The sequence below is a fragment of the Centrocercus urophasianus genome, unplaced genomic scaffold, assembly GCF_019232065.1.
Source record: "Centrocercus urophasianus isolate 14NV4802_14NV808 unplaced genomic scaffold, USGS_Curo_1.0 seq_22, whole genome shotgun sequence".
Lineage (NCBI taxonomy): Eukaryota > Metazoa > Chordata > Aves > Galliformes > Phasianidae > Centrocercus > Centrocercus urophasianus.
In genome coordinates, this window is record NW_024884778.1 from 5,890,657 (window position 1) to 5,909,309 (window position 18,653).

At 42.2% G+C, this 18,653-nt stretch overlaps 1 long non-coding RNA gene across 5 annotated transcripts in view; it reads left to right on the forward strand.

Annotated features, from left to right (window-relative positions):
• The first annotated feature begins 959 nt into the window (after nt 1-959).
• Nucleotides 960-18,653, forward strand: part of LOC122163024 — a 68,294-nt gene continuing 50,600 nt past the window's right edge. For all 5 annotated transcript variants that reach the window (XR_006169764.1, XR_006169767.1, XR_006169766.1 and 2 more), the window contains exon 1: nt 960-1,185. This is a non-coding gene — a long non-coding RNA (uncharacterized LOC122163024). The remainder of the gene's footprint in view (nt 1,186-18,653) is intronic.

Consider the following 18,653-nt stretch of genomic DNA (forward strand, 5'->3'; position numbering starts at 1 on the left):
TTATAGTCATTCCTGGGACTCTAAATAATATTAAGTGACATGGGCTACTTGACAGAAGAGTACACTGTTGGTTTGCTCTCCTCTCTGCCTGGATTGTGGCTTCCTTCTGAGACTTAAAGTGAGGCTGGACGGAACACTATTTGTTTCCTATTGACATATGTCTGCTGGGAGAGGTGTCTTGGGTACATCCAGGACAAAGTAATTCAGGACACAGGTTTTGGTAGTTTCCTTGGCTTCTTGGTAGGGCCTGGGTTAAACTATGAGACAAATGCATCTCATTGTTACTTTCCCACACATCAGCTCCCCTCTGCTTTTCTGGCTCTGGTTTTAGATGCAATAGGAGCTGCTCTTCTTCAAGGTAGGGCAGCTATTCAGAATAACGTTCTTTCAGCTAGAATAAACAAGATCACGGTCTTCTAAACAGGCTGAGGTTCTTCCTATCTGAAAGATCAGGTGCAGTAGTTGTACGCATTACACCAGGTGACAAATGGCAGTGAAACTGTAATGGCTACTTTTATATGTGCCACGTTAACTTGGCAAACACAGTTGATATTACTCCACCCGGGGCTGTGCTTAGCAGGATATGACCTAGGAGTTCAATGTTCATACACAATAGTGTACTGGTATATTTGTTCTGATCTTTTTTCATTTAAGTGTGAACTTTAAAATGCTTTACTTCTAAAACTAAAAATATCTGTCTCTCTTTGTTGTTGATGTTGAGGAAGTTCCTATGTTTTAAATCTCAAATAAGTTTTGGCCCCGTTGAGAGGTCTGAAGCCAGGGTCTGATCTAGTCACCTTCTCTGCAAAGTATTGCAATAGCAGTAGATGCAGAGCAGCCAGCAACTGGGGAGTAGGAAATCTGCTGTCACTCTGACGGGTGCTGGGAAACTCTGGGTCCTCCTACAAGCTCCTACTGGGTCCCTTGAAGTTGGTTTACACTTCTAGACGTATCTAGCTGTGTTGCAAGAAGGAAATGGCTTTTTACCCTTAACAATTTGGGTAGATAAGGATCACTTGCCAGAGAACCTGCCTTTCTGAATAGTGATGTAAAGTCAGCAGGGCTGGTGACAAGGGCTTGCCTTTCCTAGGCAGGATTCATCCCAGGAGAGAGTGGTGCACAGTAGTCAACAGCTCTGGCAGTGCTGCAGCTGAATAAGCATGAGCCTGGGGTGCTTCCTAACCTGTGAGTACTATAGAGATTTTTTGCCACTTCTAGCAGTGACTTTTTGGGTGGAATCATTAGACAGATACAAATAATTTAATATTAAAATTACAGCAGTGTGTGTGCATGTTTTACTCATCTTGAGAAAATAATAACACCCTTTACTACTGCGCAGGGAGTTGGAGCACTCCTAACTGTGCCATGCGTGTATTCTTAAAAGAATTAAATTGCAGGACTGCACTGTTCTGCAGAGATGTGTCTGCCCAGAAGACGAATCAGGATGTAATGTTAAATATGTTGTAGATCTTACATATGCTATTTTTGTGCCTCTGTAGCAATGAGCCTGTTTAGCTATGGGTAGCTTTATGCATAAGTCTCAGCACTCGTGCCAAAAGATCCACACAACTTGCAGTTGCTGGTTTGTGCTGATATAAATTTAAACAGGATTTATCCATGCAAGAGGAAAACATGTGCATCTTTAATCAAGTTCCACATTTTTTCTCTTTTTTCTTATGCTGCTGTTCAGCTGTAGTGATTTCAGCAAAAACGTGTGACTTACCAACACCAGGCTTCAGCTTCTCTGTGTGTAATGACTTAAACAATGTGGGTTTGCAGGCAGCTTCAACAAAGCAGAGCTTGCCACTACTCACAGCAGAATTTCTGTCACCGGGAGAAGTTGTTATATTTACACAGGGAAAAACATTAGCTTAAAGGTTGGTGTTTTTGTTTGTTTGCAAGTCGAGGGTGGAAATTTTCAAAGCAGCGCAACGGACCAAATTAACTGTCTCCCATTACTGGAATGTGAATGTGAAGTTGCTGAAAGCAGCTGAAGTACTGAGAGAGTTGGGAAATCTGCAGTCCATTGGCTGCACTAACGCTGAGAAACATCTGCACCGCCGGTCCTCTCCGTCCTGCTGGCTGCTCTTAATAATTTAGAGCAGAGCTAACATTAGGAACCCTTGTTTTTTTGAGTGCATTGTTTTTTCTTTCTCTTAAATGAGCATTTTGCCAGTGATTTGTACAGACATGTTAATGGTTCAGAGTGAAGTTTAGAATGGAAGAGATCCTTCTGATGATTTTTCAGATGCTAGTGATGCTTTGTGGAGATTACAAAATAGTCTTGCTATTTCATCAGTCAGTCAGTGTAAAATGCTCCTTGTGATTACATCGAATGCAGATGAAAAGTTTTCTCAAGCAGTCCAAGATATTAACAAGTGCAATGTATTTGTGCATTAAACATAAAGTACTGAGAAGTGCAATGTAGTGCTAAAGTCAGCTGGCATGCTTGATGGCTACAGTGGAGATCAAGCTGGGGATAGGTCTGCACATAGGGACTTTGAGATATTTTTTCCCCAAGAAAAGATCAACCATGTAGAAAACTATCTTTTTGTTTCTGATTATAACAACTTGTATTATATACTTACAGACTTTGTGCACTGGAAACTGAAATCGTTTGTCATAGACTGAAACACATGCAATGAATAACAAATGCATGCATCTCAAAGTAACATGATGTTCTGTAATTTATGAAATGTTTCTAATAAATCCCGTAGGCTGCATATCATCCATTAGAGGGCAGGATCCTCAGAGTTTTTAATCCAGAATTGGGCACTTATTTTCTTTTTGCCATTTTCCATTGAGTTATTTTCTCTGTTTCACTTTCTTCCCTGACCATAGTGCTGTAAGGCCACTCAGGGATAGTATGTGCACTTAATCAGGGAAGAAAGGTTTCATAGAAGATGGGTGCTAGGTGAAGCTGTTTGTACGCTGTATATCAGAGCCTGGTGATGCCAACAATGCAATGCTTTGAGTGTATCTCCTAAATCACTTACTGGTTTGGAAGTGTGCTAAATCTGTTAGGAGAATGTTAGAAGCCATTGCATCCCTCAGATTACATCGTCAGTCAAGCAGTGGTCTGTGTTATGAAGACAAAAGTGGCAGAGATGTTGTGTAACTGCTTTTGGTAACTGAAAGCTGGAGGCAGAGTTACTGGCTGGGATGTCCCCGTGAGGTGTCAATGAGAAAAAACATGGCATGTTTCATACAGAAGCTATGGTGTGAAATAACCATGGAAACGGTATCATCTGAGCCTGCCAGGTGGTGAGAACAGGCTTTCTTCCCCCTATCTTCCATTATCACAGCTCTTGTGCAGTGGGAAGAAAGCAAGGATTGGGCAGCTGGATGACAGCTGGGTGTGAAGGAGCTCAGTTCTGCCAAGAAAGGAAAGGCCTCCTTGGTGAGGCCATTGCTTTTGCACCAGGAATATGATTTGGGGCAATGCCCAGAGGATCATGACTGCTTTTCCAGCAGTAGAGTGAGGGTGTGAGATTGCACAGCTCAGGGATGCTTAGTATCCTCTCTGTGCTTGCCAACCATGCAGGCTGGTTTATCTGAAACTTATAGGAATGAGTGCTGAAAGAGGCAAAACTCATCTGAATATCCTGGCTGTTACTAGATGAGCAGGAAGGATTCCGTTGCTCATTTGTGCAGTCCTCCTAACAGAGTGCATAATCAGGAAATCTGAGGATCTCCTAACCCATCCACTGACAAAGAGCTCCCAACCCCCTCATTAAAGTGATGGAATGAGAGCTGCAATCAATTACAGAAGCGCTAAAGGCGATGAAAATTAGTTCCTCTGGGAATTTGCCTACAAATTTTCTTTTGCCTGCAAAAATCAGATTACGACATAAAATCCCTGAGGAGAGAGGGGAATGAATCGAAGACCAAGGCATTCATTGTATGGAAAAGAAACAAAAATGAAATAATGAAGGCACAGCTCTCCTCATACACATGACATCTAACCAGATATATAGGAGATGGGAAGGACGTGTATAGGACTGAAGATGTGCCAGCTGAGATGCCAGGTTCACTGAAGAATAGGAAGGCACGTTAGAGGGTGGACAACAGAAGTGCAAGGAAATGTCTACAAGATGAAATGTAACTTAAGGAGGAAGATAAAATAGATTAGATTGCTTAAAGAACCAGTCAAGACTTAGTCAAATCAGCAAGAGCGGACACTGGTGAGGTGGATCAAGATGTCCACTGCCATATGGAAAAGAATTTCTACTCACATGGATTTTTCTAAGTGAAATGTAGTTTCTCATTTTCCATGTTATGGTGGATAAATGTTTTTGTATTTGAGTATGGGAAAAGAAATGGTACTGACTGCAAGCTCTATTCCATCTTCTTACTCCTCAGTAGACACGTGATTTTCTCCAGTGTTCAGCAAATAATGACTTTGGAAGGATTTCTCCTAACCTCTATAAAATTATAGGGCCTCTTTCTGTAACTTATCAGCGCTAGTCTTGTGCAAGGCAGCACATGCAGGGTTAAGCCAATGAGTCTAGCTTGAATAAAAATGTTCTGCTACGTTTGTTCCTCTAGATATCTGTAAGATACTAATTTCAAAGCGTTTAAAAAGGGCAAGTGGGATGTGTGGAAAAAGGTTTGTGGAGACAGAAGGAAGAAAAGCACTTAGGAAGATAGAAAAGCTGTTAAAGATCTCAATTTCTCTGCTTGAAGTCAAAGTTTGAAGAGATAATTGATCTTAAATTATTTCAAATTAGATTTAATTTCTGATTAATCTATTATTTGATATCAGTGCCCATCAAAAACAATTATATTAATTCTTTTGAGTGATGCTACAAAATAGTCTTTTCCATTTGATTTGAAGGAGTTAAATGGTACGTTCGCAGTGGAAGACACTATATTAAAGTGCTGACAGATGTCCAGGTCCACTTTCCTCCATAATTAAAGCACTACTTGAATAAAACCTGAAAGGTTGTTGCCAGATCTCTTCTTTCAACCTTTTTTCATTACATTTGAGATACAAGTTTTGTAGAAAGCTTGGCAGAAACTTGAGAACCGCAGTTAAATCCAGACTGTATTTGACAAATATAAAGGAGTATGGCTGACAATTACGACCAAGTGCAAGTTGAGTTTTATGACTTTATGTAATGGAGGCTTTAGCCATCCTTTGTGGTGTTTTTTGGCAGTTGGCTTCTTTCCTCCTTTCGTTTTCAGAATCGTGATGTTTGTAACAATTTTATAAAACTCAAATATTATTTCTGTTGGAATGTTGTACCCAAAGTTTTCAGCTAATATATTTTGTTTTTCATTTACCTGCTGTCTCAAAAGTGAAAAACTTCTGCCGTGTTTACATCAAAACTTCAGTCTTGAGGTAAAATCTGAGTCACTTTTTAGTGGATGCTCATTCTAACAATTCAGCTAATCTGATACGCTTTGTGCATGACCGAATTTCACAGGCTCCTGCAGAAACATCCATCTTCTCTACAGTGATCAGAATCTATTGCACTTCGCTGTATGACCTTGTAGCAAGATTTTTATCAGCCAGAACTATGTTGTTTTATGCCTATTATGTTATATGAAATCCCTGAGTGAATCTTACTGACCCTTGCCTCTCGTTCCAGCTCTGTTAGGAATAGGACTTGATCTTATTTGGAGTTTGGGTCTGTTAGAATGTACACCTCTCACTGTAATTTCAAGTACTCCTAGCACTGGAAGAAGTAGGTTTGGGAAAGTATTTCTAAGAAGAATAGCATGTTGTGCATTAGCTACTCCACATTACATTTTTGCATAAAGTGAAAGGTCTACTTCTTTTAGCTGATGTGCATAGGTGCCTAATGCTCCCTCTCATTCCCTGTGGAGCATAGTTGATATGATGTCCCTGAAAAGCAAGGTAATAATCACAGACGTCTGATAGAAAATTCATACCATGTGCTGAACAGAAAAGCAACTGAATGGTTTTGTTAGTGCTGAAAACACTAAGGATGTGGAACAGGCATTGTACTGTGGCATGGTAGGAAAAGCAGCAGAGAAGCCATCTAGGTTTTTACACCAGTCTGAAAAAAAAACAAGGACAGGGCATTTGTGAGTACACAACTCTGAAATCTTCACAGCTGAGACATAGTGACTGTCCTTGCCTTGATATTAAGTGATATTAAGTGAATGCAGGATATCTACAGTATGTGTTTACCTCTGTGTAACCTATGATTAGACTGAAGAGAGTTTGTGCTTTTCTGACGTGAAATTTGCCCTTGTTTGTCACAGAGGCTTAAGAATGATGTAGGGCTGGGATTGAACCCTCTGTGTTGTGGGAAACTGTGCTGGTAGGAAGCATTTTGTTGCTGTGCCCAACACACATTTATGGTTGCTTTGCATCTACATGCTTACGAGGTGGGGAATAGCAGGATTTTTAAGTTCTGATGATGTGATTTGTTTGCTATCAGATATGTATCTGCTAGAAATTGTTATGTAGTTATTTTTAATGCCTATCCTTTCTTAACGCCTTTCAAAGTATGGGAAATGGTCTCTTCTTTCTTCTTGTTTGTAGGAACAAAAGCAACTGCATGCCAATAGAAATACCAACAAAGTGTTGACTTATGCACGTTACTAAGCAGAATAAAATGTCTGGATTTGTCCCATGCAGTGTAGATGTCTCTCTGTGGAAAGGGGTTTACCAGCCTGATGGAGCTGATCACATGCAGTAGGGATGCATGCATAGGAAATAGGGCAAATGGGTGTTGCGGATCACCAAACTGAGGGAAGAACTGACTGTAGGATGAGTTTTGATACCTTAATATCTGAGGTTGTAGACTGCTGTGGTAGAGAGTATGTGCAGACAACTGTAAGGAGCTGAAAGGCTGTGATAACACAGAATTTTAGTGTGTATTCCTAACCTGCATCCGTTGCTATTTTTGGTGTATTTAATCACTAATCTGTGCTTGATGCTGTTTTAAACATTAAGACATGCACACAAAATCCCCGAAAAACAAAACTTCAAAACACTTGCTGGCAGTGAATTACCTAAATTTACTTATGTCAAGCATTTTAATTTGCCTTGCTTGCAGATTCCTTGCAGTTTTTAGTCATTTCCTAGAGAGAGTGAATAAACTCTCAGAAAAAAGAAGGTCATACCCAAGCTTTCAACATAGGTTTGGTGTTATTTTTTTCTCTGCTACTTGTAATAACTACTAACTAATGCTGTAGGTACTGCAGAAAATAAATGGTACGTGTTCAATTTTAGAAGAATGACCTAAGAGTGACAACAGAAATATAAAACAGTGAGGATGAGATGCAGAAAGCAGTGTGACTGAGACAGTTTGGAGTTTAGCAGGAAAGCAAAGCCCAGCTGCTTATATAGAATGGGGTTTGTAGGACACATCTTTACTCCCATCCCTTTGGAGAAGGTTGGCTGGGGTGACTCTGAGCTGAGCTGTGCTCCCTGCTCCAGAGGAATGCCTTAACCACTGTAGGGACACAGCACCATCTGCTTTGCTGATCCTCTGTCCTAAGACAAGCAAATATCTTGGAGAGGTGACAAAACACAGCTATGCAAATCTCTTCTTCGAAAAGGGAACACCCACAATAACCATGTATTTAAATTCTTACTCTGGAATCTCTGGTCCTATTCAAATTCTTTCTTTTTTTTTAATTCTTAGGCTGTCATTTAGTTGCAAGTGGAAGCTATTAAATCTTCGGGCAACTTAAGCATCTAAAAATGGAATTTCCTCCCTTCCCACCCCATCTGCAGAAGGAAAGTTAACATTTATTAGAACTGTGTTTCCTAGGATCATGTGTGATTCAATAATGCCAAGGTTTGAGTAACACTGACTATGGAGCAGTCAGAAGGGAAAACTGGAGTGCTTAGGCTTCTTTGAAATGGTCATCTCTGTCTGGACAGAACTCCTAACACACGGAGCAATCTCAGCCTGAAATATGGTATCGGGATTTTTCTGTTCTTTCCCTTCTTGTGTGCATTGCTTTTGTGTCACTGGTGTATAGTTTGTCTGCTTGGCACTGAGTGGTTTTCTGATTTGTATGCTACCACTAATGCTTTGTGGGTATTTGTTCTCAGAACGTCTCTGACTTTTTGAGTCGCTACTACCTTGCATCTGCATAGCAAGTCTTGGTGGTTGAGGTCTGACCAATTTCACTAGAGAAATTCTTGAATAATTCTGGTCTGCATTCCAAGCAAGAAATTTGTTCCATGATACTGTGATTAAGTTCTCCTTAATCAAAAGCTTCTGTGACTTTCTTGCTAACACTCTTCTGAGTTTGTTGTACAGATGACTCAGTCCTTTGCTGTAGAACTTGTAAATTACCTAATTAGATTTGTACAAACTGTTCCTCTGGAATAAAATAGAGTCAGTTGGCCTTTGGGAGGGGTTTTGCAGCTGGAGTGATTTATATTTCTGTTTTTTAGGGCTTCAGATTAACAAAGCAACTAAGTGTGTGCTGAACTTCAGTAGATGTAGAAATAGTGGTTTGAGTGTTTTATTATGTGTTACAGTAATGCAACCATAAGCTTCCAGCATCTTCTGCAAGCAAGCGCAGAAAGAGGTGTTTCCATGGTGGGATTTCTTGTCTTTGAAAATCTATAGTCAAGACTTAACCTAAGTGCCTTGAATGTGTGTGGCTAAAGTTAGGAGAGATTCATCTCTGGATCTGCTGCTCCTGTGTGGAAGAAGGATTTAATTGCAAAGCAAGAATGCTGCTCAACAGAATTAAGAAGGGTAGCATTAAGGCCTAAAGTATCTTCTAGACTGATTATTGAAAGCCACAGGGATAAACTTCTGGTGATTTTAATAAGATAATGTTCTCCTTTTATGACCAGCTAATTCCAGCTGAGCCTACCCTGGTCACTTTTCAGCCAGGAGATCTGTCTGTGGAAGGGCAATGGTACTCAGAAGTGGAGGAAAAAGATCATTGCATTGAATAAATGTGCAACAAATGGGACTCTAAGCAAACTGATGGCACAACTTGAGCTAGTCTTTCCTTAGAGCAGGCACATGTTTGAGAGGCAAACAAGTATTCGGTGATGAAGACTGAATACCTGCACCCCTCACTTCCTTCTGCTCCTGCATGTTGTTGTCCACATGCAGCCTGCTCTTTATTTGATTTTAAATCGGCTTCCTCTGCCTCCCCTCTGCTGTCAGCTGTGGCATTCTCCAGATCCCTTTCGAGGACTTAACTCTCATTCTGAGCCTGAGCAGCCCTGCCTCCCAGGCTTGTGTTAGAGCATCTGCCTCGGGTGGGAGATGATATACAGTAGTCTCCTTTATTTACAGGAACATTTCCTTAATGAGAAATGTCCTCCAGCATTCCCCCTGAAGAGCCAGCTGCCTGCTGTATTTGTGCACCCTGTGTCCCAGGACACCCACGGAAAGGGCAGCTGGATATCTTGCTGTCCTCAGTGAGAAACATTCCCCAGGAACGTAAATTTAGCTCTGAAGTTCGTAGGTGTTCTGGGATCCATGGTCTTTTTGTATGGTGTGGAGTGCTGCACTACTTCTCACCTCTAAAACAGGGATTGGATTTATAGTGGTTCCTTGTGAAAAATAGTGATATGTGATTTATAACTGTATTCAGCCAACAGCAATGATTTCCCAAGTGCTCATTTAAAAAATGTGTATATACATGTGTATATATACACACAGTGTGCAGTGGGAGGCTCAGTCTGCCTTTTAGATTCAAGTCTGTCTTGACCATGCCCAAAGCCTCAAGATGTGAGTGCTTGTGGGAAAGCCCGGAGGAGGTCTGGCTTTGTTCTGCTGGGTTTGGCAGGGGTGGGGGTTAGGGAAAGGTTCTGCACTAGAGGACAGTGGGCATGGAGCAGATTCCACAAGGCAGCAGTCATGGCCCCGAGCTGCTGGAGTTCGAGAGGGGTTTGGACAGTGCGCTCAGATAAAGGGTTTGAATTCTGGGTGGTGCTGTGTGGAGCCACGGGTTGGGCTCAGTGATCCCTGAAGGTCTTTTGCAACTCAGGATATTTTGTGATTCAGTAGTGAATTTGGTCTGGCCACTGCCTATGGAAGCTGCGGCTCTTGCTTGGGTCAGACAAAAAGCTCTGCTCATGCACTGGCCTGCATGCAATGTATACCATTCACATGTGGATAAAACCAGAAATTTTCTCATGTCCATGACTGACCTGCAGATAGCTTTGCTTCTGGCTGCCAGATTGAATAGTTTGGGCCTTTTGGAGACTGCTTGGGGTCATAAAGAGCTGTTGGGCATTGATTACTTTTGTTGTTGTTGTGCAGTAGTTTCTTTCACCTTGCTTTTCTGATAAGACCTCTCCTTTTTCCACAAAACCCATTCCTCTTCATGTCTGTGCACTAGCACTTCATTGGTTTTAGCCCCTTTTCTGAGGAAGAGCCAACCCCCCGGGTTGGATAAACACCTCTTAAATAAATGGAAATTTATTTTTTTCTGCCTCATGCCAGGGAAACGTGATTGCAACAGCAGCAGGCGGTCCCTGCCAGCACCTTTTTACCCTAGTGTTTCTTGGGTGGGGTTTTGGCTTTGGTGATGAATGGCTCTCACAGGAGCTGTGGCCTTTTCTCATCTGACTAAGCCTAGCAAGTTTGTCCCATTAAGAATATTTCATTAAAACTTTATCCCCATGTGCTTCAAACAGCTCTTGTCATAACAATGTCCAGATGTGTCTTTAAAACTGTCTTTATCCGTTGGTTTTGATAACCTTCCTTGGCAACCTATCCTCTGTGCTGAACACTGCATTCATTATTGCAAGGAGTTCTGCTCGAGTGCCTGGGTCTCTCCTGGTGTTTTCATTTTTCTAGTGAGAGGCTCAATAAACTGGGAAACACAAACTTATTTCACGTTGGCTGGGCCTTTAGATTTATAGCTCTTTGGTCAGTGACCAAACCAGTTAAAATGCAGTTCTTCAGCCTTATCTCACTGGTGAAACACTGTGTCTGCAGAAGCTGAATTCATCCTCTTGTTTCTGCTGGTTTAGCCATCCGTTATTCCCCCTGCCTCCTCTATTCAACACATCCCAGCATCTCGCACAGCAAAGCTCTTCTTTCCCATACTTTGATTGAAACTTCCTCTGTCTCAGCTGCGCTTTACCAAGAGGACTTTGTCCTCAGCAGCAAAGGAATGACCCAGCTCCTCGGCGCTGCTCACGAAGCCCATGCTGAGAATCCTTGTTCCAGCACAATGCCAGCCTTCCCCAGGCAGAGCGGCACACACACGTCACCGTGCAGGGCAGCATCGCTCGGGTGGGTGGGATCCCCTTTGTGAAAGCACCCTCCAGACCCATTTGCATTCATACGTTGAGTGGGAAATTGTAAGGACTTCATGAGAGCTATAACCAATAGAGCTTCTCAGGGGATGATTCCTTCTCAGGGCCTATGTTTCCAGTTCAGAGGGTTTGCTTTTTTTTTTTTTCTTTCTTTGCTTGCAAATACTCCTTGTGAATGCTTCACATTGGACTTGAATCTTTGTTTTCTGTTCTATTTCGAAGGCATATTTTGAATTCTTAGCGGGATTTTTCTTTATGGTACTCTACAGAAGTCCCAGTGTAACAGCAAATGTTTGGTCTTTGGCTTTTAAGCCATTGGCAAACTTCTCCTGATATTTTGTTTTCCTTTCCTGCTAACAACACACAAATACCTATGACAAAGGGCTGGTCTGTATCTTTCTCTTATCAGAATCTTTTACCAGTGTTCACTGCTGCTTGTGAACACTTGCTGCATCCTGGATTTAAGACTGTTTAGTGTCAGTGTATTGACACTAAATACATGACCCAGGTGCTGGCATCCCTTCAGCAGTAACAAGGCTAGGCTTGCAATCGTAGTTTGCCTTGGTGGTGTCTCACATTATTTCCAGGGGAGCACTTGTACCAACTGGGTGTTACATGTTCCTGCCACCTTGTGTCCGTGGCCAGCAGCAGTACCAGGTGTTCAGCAGGCTGTGTGCTCACTGCATCCTTACCTATCTGGAGATGTGATTTTTGGATGTGTTTCTTGTGCCCTTTACTGCTTCTCTAAGCTGTGCTCTGTGAACCTATTTCTAATGCAGCTGTGCTCTTGCACATGTTATTGAATATTTTTCCATCATTACCTTTTAATTTTTTTTTTTCCCAAACCATTCTCTGTGCTGAAAATTCGATGCCCAGAGATGTAAAAGAAATGAACAAGAACATTTCAGTAGTGACTTCAAGCATAAATCCCCAAATTCAGATATGTTTTATCTTCCCTTACAGGAAAAGATGACATTAAAAGAAAAAAGTAGGTAAGAGTGCAATTAAGGAGTTACAGTTCTTGATTGCCTAATGCAAAAAGATAAGAATTTCTTATGTTCCCGGACTTCATTATTCTTCAGGCCATCATTAGCCACTTGAAATGAATCAGCATCCTGCCAATGATCCAGTCCTGTTCCAGTATTGCAAGGGCTGTGTCCGAGTCATTTTGAGGTGAAGCACAGCACCAACTGTGTGCATTGCAAGGCTTCACTCGTTTCAGCAGACGAAAATGGAGAGTGTGCATGTCCTGTAGTGTGGTGGGCCTTCAGAAGGGCATTTACATTTGATGTCTCTAAATTTAAAAATAGGGAAACATGTTTTATTAATATATTTAATAATGTTTGCTATCATAGTGTAGTCCTCTAATATTTACACTGCAGTGAAGACTGCTGTGAAGCAAACATGGCTCAGCCTGTTGTAGGCATCCAAGCATTCAACACGACAGCTCCTACCAGAACTGGGGAGGGAAATTAGGAAGAAAAATCCTTGGGTTGCCCAGGCCAATGGCCACTATTTTCTGTGTGCCCTGCAAAGGTGTAAACTCTGTGCATCCTTTTTCCATAATGAAGAGAGAATCTGACCCTCTAATCCTCTTTCTCTAATTACTTTACATCTGTACCTTGCTTGATTTGGGCCTTAATGCAGCAAAGATTTTTAAGTACATTAAAGTGCTTTGCTTAATCAAATCCTCAGCTTCTAATCCATATATTCCTAGAGACCTTTCTTTGCCGATCTGGGAAGAATTTCTGCTTTTCTAGGCAGAACAAAAGTGTATGCTGTTGTTTGTTTTTTTTCTTTTTCCTCTTCTTTGGTATGCCTCACAAATTTCTTATCAGTGCTTTAAGACATTTTGGCTCCTTGTCTCTAAGCACACAGGCAATAAATCTGCTTTGCTATGTAGGTATGATCAGGACAGACCCTTCACTGTAGTCTGCTCCAGAGCTGAGAGCACTTCAGTATCAGCATCCAATCCTTGGCTGCAACCACAGGTCCACCTGAATCCTTCTGCTTGCTACAAAGAGGCAGAACCTAATAAATGCCTCCCTGCTACCCACCTTTCCTTCCCTTCCAAGGCTAAAGGTCCCTCCTGAATATTTCTGCTTTGGTTTCCATGCAACTGTAACAGTTTTGTCAAATGTTTGATTGCTATTCTGCCACCTTAAGTTTGGTTCCCAGCATCCTCTTGTGAAAGTGCTGGTCAGTAGTGATCAGTGACCCTTACGAAAGTACCAGCCAGCCTTGTTCTGCAGGAGCTCCCTTTTTTTTTTTTTTTTTTTTTTTTTTGGTGCCAGGCTGGCTTCTGGTGGACTTTGTGGTGTAGCCTTTTCTTGCTGCAGACAAGCAAGCTCCAAGCATGTTGAGTTTTGCCGTTTGGGGGTATCTGAACCTCCCCAAACCTCTTGCTACCTTGCCGCCTTTCTGCCTGCTCCATTTTGGTTTCTCTCTGTCTAATTGGGTTGGAAGAATTGCACCCATTCACATTCAAGAAGTAAACCTCAGAAAGGGTACGCAGGACTCGTGACATCTGCAGGCAGTCACCACATCGACTTTGCCTCTAAGCAGCACTTTTTCCCTCATTTCCGTATCTTTTCTATTTAGTCTGCAGGGCAACGATCCACTCTTTTCCAAGAGCTTCATGATTTCAGATGAACCCTGCAGGCTGCTGTGTAATGCGGAGTCACATTTGCTTTGATTTAATTAACAGTCCGTATTCTCCTGGTGCGCTGAGTTCTGCTCTGGAGGCGTTCCATGCTGCTGGCAGCTTGCTATTGCCCAGCAGCCCCCTCGTACCAAAGAGCAATCCCTAACCTTTCAGGAGGGTAATTCAGGCAACACTGAGGAGCGTATCATAATGGGCAATGTATCTCTTCTACAGTAAAATGAGAGAGTTTATACTCCTATAGAATACATTCTGTGAGGGTCTCTAGGCTTGTAAAGGGAGCTTTATGAATCCTCTCAGGTTTTATAGAGCTGTATAGGTATTGTCCACGTTTAAAATTTTATTGGTCATCTTCGTTGTGACAGAAAATTGAGTTCCCCTTTTATTTGTCTATACTGGGGGCACACCACTCAGTAAAATACCCCAAAACCTAGAACAAAGTATTTTAAAATTGGAGACTGCTCTATTTCATATTTTCACTGCCCCAAGGAAAAATCTTAAAACTACTTGACTGCTTTTAAAAGAAAAATGTTCTGGCTGGATCTGGAACTGAGGTGGACTGTATTATCTCTGTTTCACATTAAAGATGTTAAACTGTAAGGGAGAGGTACTTCTCTGCTTATCACAAATCTGTGGCAGAGAGCCATAGGATATAAAGTGCAGATGGATGCAGAGAAAGTCTCTGTAATAAAAAGTGTGGAAACAGTTTCACTGCCTCTTTCTCTATACAATGGTCTGTTGGGCACACAAGGCAAGCAACAAAGGCATCCTGAGGTAACGGGTGCACCCAGGGGATAGCAGCACATGGAGGTAATCATCCTCAGCACCCAGGGGCCTTCAGACAGTTCTGCTTCTTCTGTGGTTTTATGGTAGCTGACAGCTCTGTATCTCAGTGGGGATTTTAAGGTATTACTGTAATACAATCATAACTGTTGCAGATGGAGGGTTCTGTAGACACGTTCTCTCAGGTTTGGTCACAGGCATCTGCCTGCACGTGTTGTGTTGCTGCAGTCTTGTCTGTGAGTACCCACCATTTACTTCTGGGATTCATTGAACGTGTGGTTAAATCATGTCTGCAGGTTGATTGAGGCAGATGCATGAGTTCAGGTGTCAGCAGGAGATGAGTACTAATCCATCCGTGTGTTTTGAAGACCTTTATTAAACTCAATAACTAAACTGTTATTCTGTCCTTTGCATGAATATTGCCACAAAGGTCCTCACCAAAACCTCTTGGACTGTTCTGTGGAGGTAACTTTGGAGAAGATCTTTGGTGGGTTTTTTTTTGGAGAAGGACACAGAAGGGTAAAGCACAAACCCAATGAAAAACACTATTATAGAGTATGTTGCATCAAAATCAAGCAGGTTGTAGAGGAAATCATGCCTGGTTTAACAGATTTTATCTGTTTTATGTTAGCTTCACTAATTAATCTCTTGTAGGGTTCATATTACTGCATGCAACTATGTATTTGTGATGTGATAGTTTGTCCTACCAGTCGGCATATCCTTGTAAAACAGTCATTTCTACTAATGGGTGTTTTCAGTGAGTTTCCAGTCGTTCAATGACTTAAATGAATTGCAGAGAGAGACTGGAGCCTCTGAATGAGTTAAGAGCAGGGACTGGAGCAGTTGGTCACTCACAGGATTTGAGCCATTATTTTAACCTTGAGAAATAGGTCTGCTCTGGTGAGCCTTAACTCCTTGAAAACATCCCTGCCTAATCATTGGTGTGTGGCATTAGCCTTGTACAAGAACCAAGGTGGAAAATGTGTGATAGTTTTTTCAAGGGTGGGGTCATCATGATGCAAATCTCCAGCCTTGCAGGTGTGAGATAGTCAGAGAAAGCAAGGAAATGTCAGAACTGACTGTCTCCCTGCATGCTGCTATGGCAAAATCCAACTCCAACTGCGGTGACTGGTGCAAGGCATGGGATAGGACCTTCTCTTAAAGTACTGGAATAATCCAGCTTCCAAAAGTAAAGGCATTGATGGATCAGGCGTAACTTTTAACCTGCTCTCAGCAGGGCTGCCTCCATCTTGGCAGATGAATGGGACTACGGCTGGCAGATCATGGGATTAAAACACTGGCACCTCATATTTTATAAACGTGGAAGGAATGAGATTGATGCACAAAGCTGGGTAATGTAAGTGCAGAGGCTGCGTTGAACTGAACAGCAGGAAAAAGGAGGCTCCTGTATTTCTGACAGGCTCTTGAAGGTTTTGCAGATCCTGGGAAATCATTGATATCTAGCTGGAGGGAAGCTGAGAAAAATGAATTGCTGCTGTGCAAAGGGAGGTTCGTTCACTGCATTGACTGCTGGTGGTGTGCTGCATACTGCCTCCTAAGAAAGAGAAGAGAAACAAATTGTGTGTGGGAGATGCATGACGAATTAAACCTCTGGATAACCCCAATGTCAGTAAATCACTTGTCCCGAACCCTGGTCCTTGGTGCTTCAACATGCCATGAAATCTTGTAAAAGCAGGACTTTAAACCCTGCTTATTTGAAGCTGAAGCTTTACTTAAGCGTATGAAATAGATCTTAGGGAAAACTCTGTAGGGCCCTTATGTTGAAACATTCCATGACTGGATGGAAGTAGGAAATACTGTTGACGTGACATTGAAGGTATACTTATAGCTGGGCGTATGTTACATTTAAATCATAACTGGGTAGCTCCATCCTTTTAGAATCAGCCTCAGTTCTGCACCTTTGTGACAAGTCGAGCAACGCAAGGTCTCTTTTCCAACCTTTGTGCATGATAGAATGGCTTAATAGAGGAAAGCTCTCCTTAGTTACTGAATGACTGACAGAACCATTGATATATTCTGGTTACAGGTAACACAAAGTTCCCAATTAGTAGTAGACGTGCCAGAATTCCGCAGTTTGGGTAATCTCTCTGCCCCCAGCACTTGCCCTGCTGCTGACAGGGCAGAGAGCCAAAGTCACATGTGCAGATTTGCTTTTTTGCATTTCCTTTGGTGCAGGGCAGAAATGGAAAGGATTGGTGTCTGCATGAGTGTGTTTTCAAGCATGGGAAAAAGTTTGGTCTCTCTGTTAATGAAATTTTATTAGCAGACTTAAATGATCATGGAATTCAAGAGGTTAAAGTGACTTCTGGATTTATCTGGACTGATGTGATGCCCACTGCCCTTCAGACTCCACATGACCCACCAGCTCTGGTGTTTGGGCATTCATCCTGACTGTAACCACATGTAAAATAAATAGGTGAAAGCAGCTGTGCTGTTTATAAATCACTGTAACAGCATTTCCATGCCAGTATTGAGATGTCAAAGTGTTGGTCATGCAGGGATGCTGATAGAGAGATGAGGCATGAGGACAAAGCTTTGGGCTGCTGCGACTGCACATTTGACTGTGCTGATGTGACACATTGCTGCAAGTTCAAGCAACACTGTGCTTTGGGTTCGTTTCATTTCAAAAGTGAAAGTTTGACCTTAAAAATCAATAATGTGAAATTTCTCATGTTTCAGCAGAAGTCATTTCTGGAACTGCAGGGGTTGAGGGAAAATGAGAAAACACAGGGTCTGTAGATTAGCACAGACTGAGGGTGCAGCCTGACTTAGGGCTGTTGTTGAGCATGGGGCAGGCCTCCAACCCGGCCCTTCACTGTGGGGCTGCCAGCTGAGTGCTCGCCCCTGCCTGCCTGCATGTATTGGGGCAGCCATGGCCGTGTCTGCCAAGCCATGATGCTTGGGATCTTCAGTTCATTCTGGGTCTTGATATCCCTTCTGCTGCGGGATGAAGCTTTGTCTGGCTGATTCTACTCAGTCAGCACAGAAATGTGCACATCGATTGTTTTTGCTTCCTTTTCCTTCTCTCCAGCCTGAAACCATTCTTGTCTTTAAGTCTCCCCGAACAAACAAGATGCTGTTCACTAGTTCTGAGCAGTGCTTGTTAGTACAACCCCCCCCCCCCTCCTTTTTCCCTTGTAGCAAAGAAAGTTAATTGAAGTAACAAGTGGTTTAACACTATCTGGTTAAAAAAAAATAAAAATCTAATAAATGTTTAACATTTAAACAAAGTTTACTATATGCCCCAACAGTACTGCATCTATGTTTTCTCTTCTTTTTTTTTTTTTTCAGCTTGGCATGCAAAGTGCCATTTAAATACCATGGTGAAAAGGGCAAGCATTCAATTTAATGCCTTTGAAATTATTCTGGAATTAAATGCTGGGCAATATATCTCAGCCAAGCAGTGTTGCATGTAGCCACATGCAGCTAATGAGCCATCAAAGGCAATGCTTTAAACCCACATGCATACAGTTTGTGCAGATCCTTTATTTTTGCGGTCATAATACAAATCAGCAAACAACTTTAAATCAAACACAAAGGTAAAAGGAAGAAGAAAAATAAAAACAAAAGGAAAAGAAGAGGGAGTAACTTTGTGGCTAACTGGAAAGAAATCTGAAATAACAGTTGGGGTTTCTTTCAACACCATTAATCACCTCTGCTGGAACATCCCTCACAACACAGGCTTTCTTCTCCTTGCTGTTACTTTCCCTCTTTAATATGGTACAAAATGTACATACTCTGTTTTTCCTGAAAGTGATTTCCCCCGTGCTGTGGAGGAGCAGCTCAGAGCATGGCCCATTACTGCTCCCTCTGCTCCTGGCTGCAGGTTTCTGTCCTCCTCTGGTGCCCTGAACTCACCAGTGTGGACAAAGTTGTTTCTGCCCTCGAGCTGCGTGGTAGAGATAGGCTGCTTTGTCACTGCCCGGGACAATGCTGAGACCTCGAGAACACATGCAA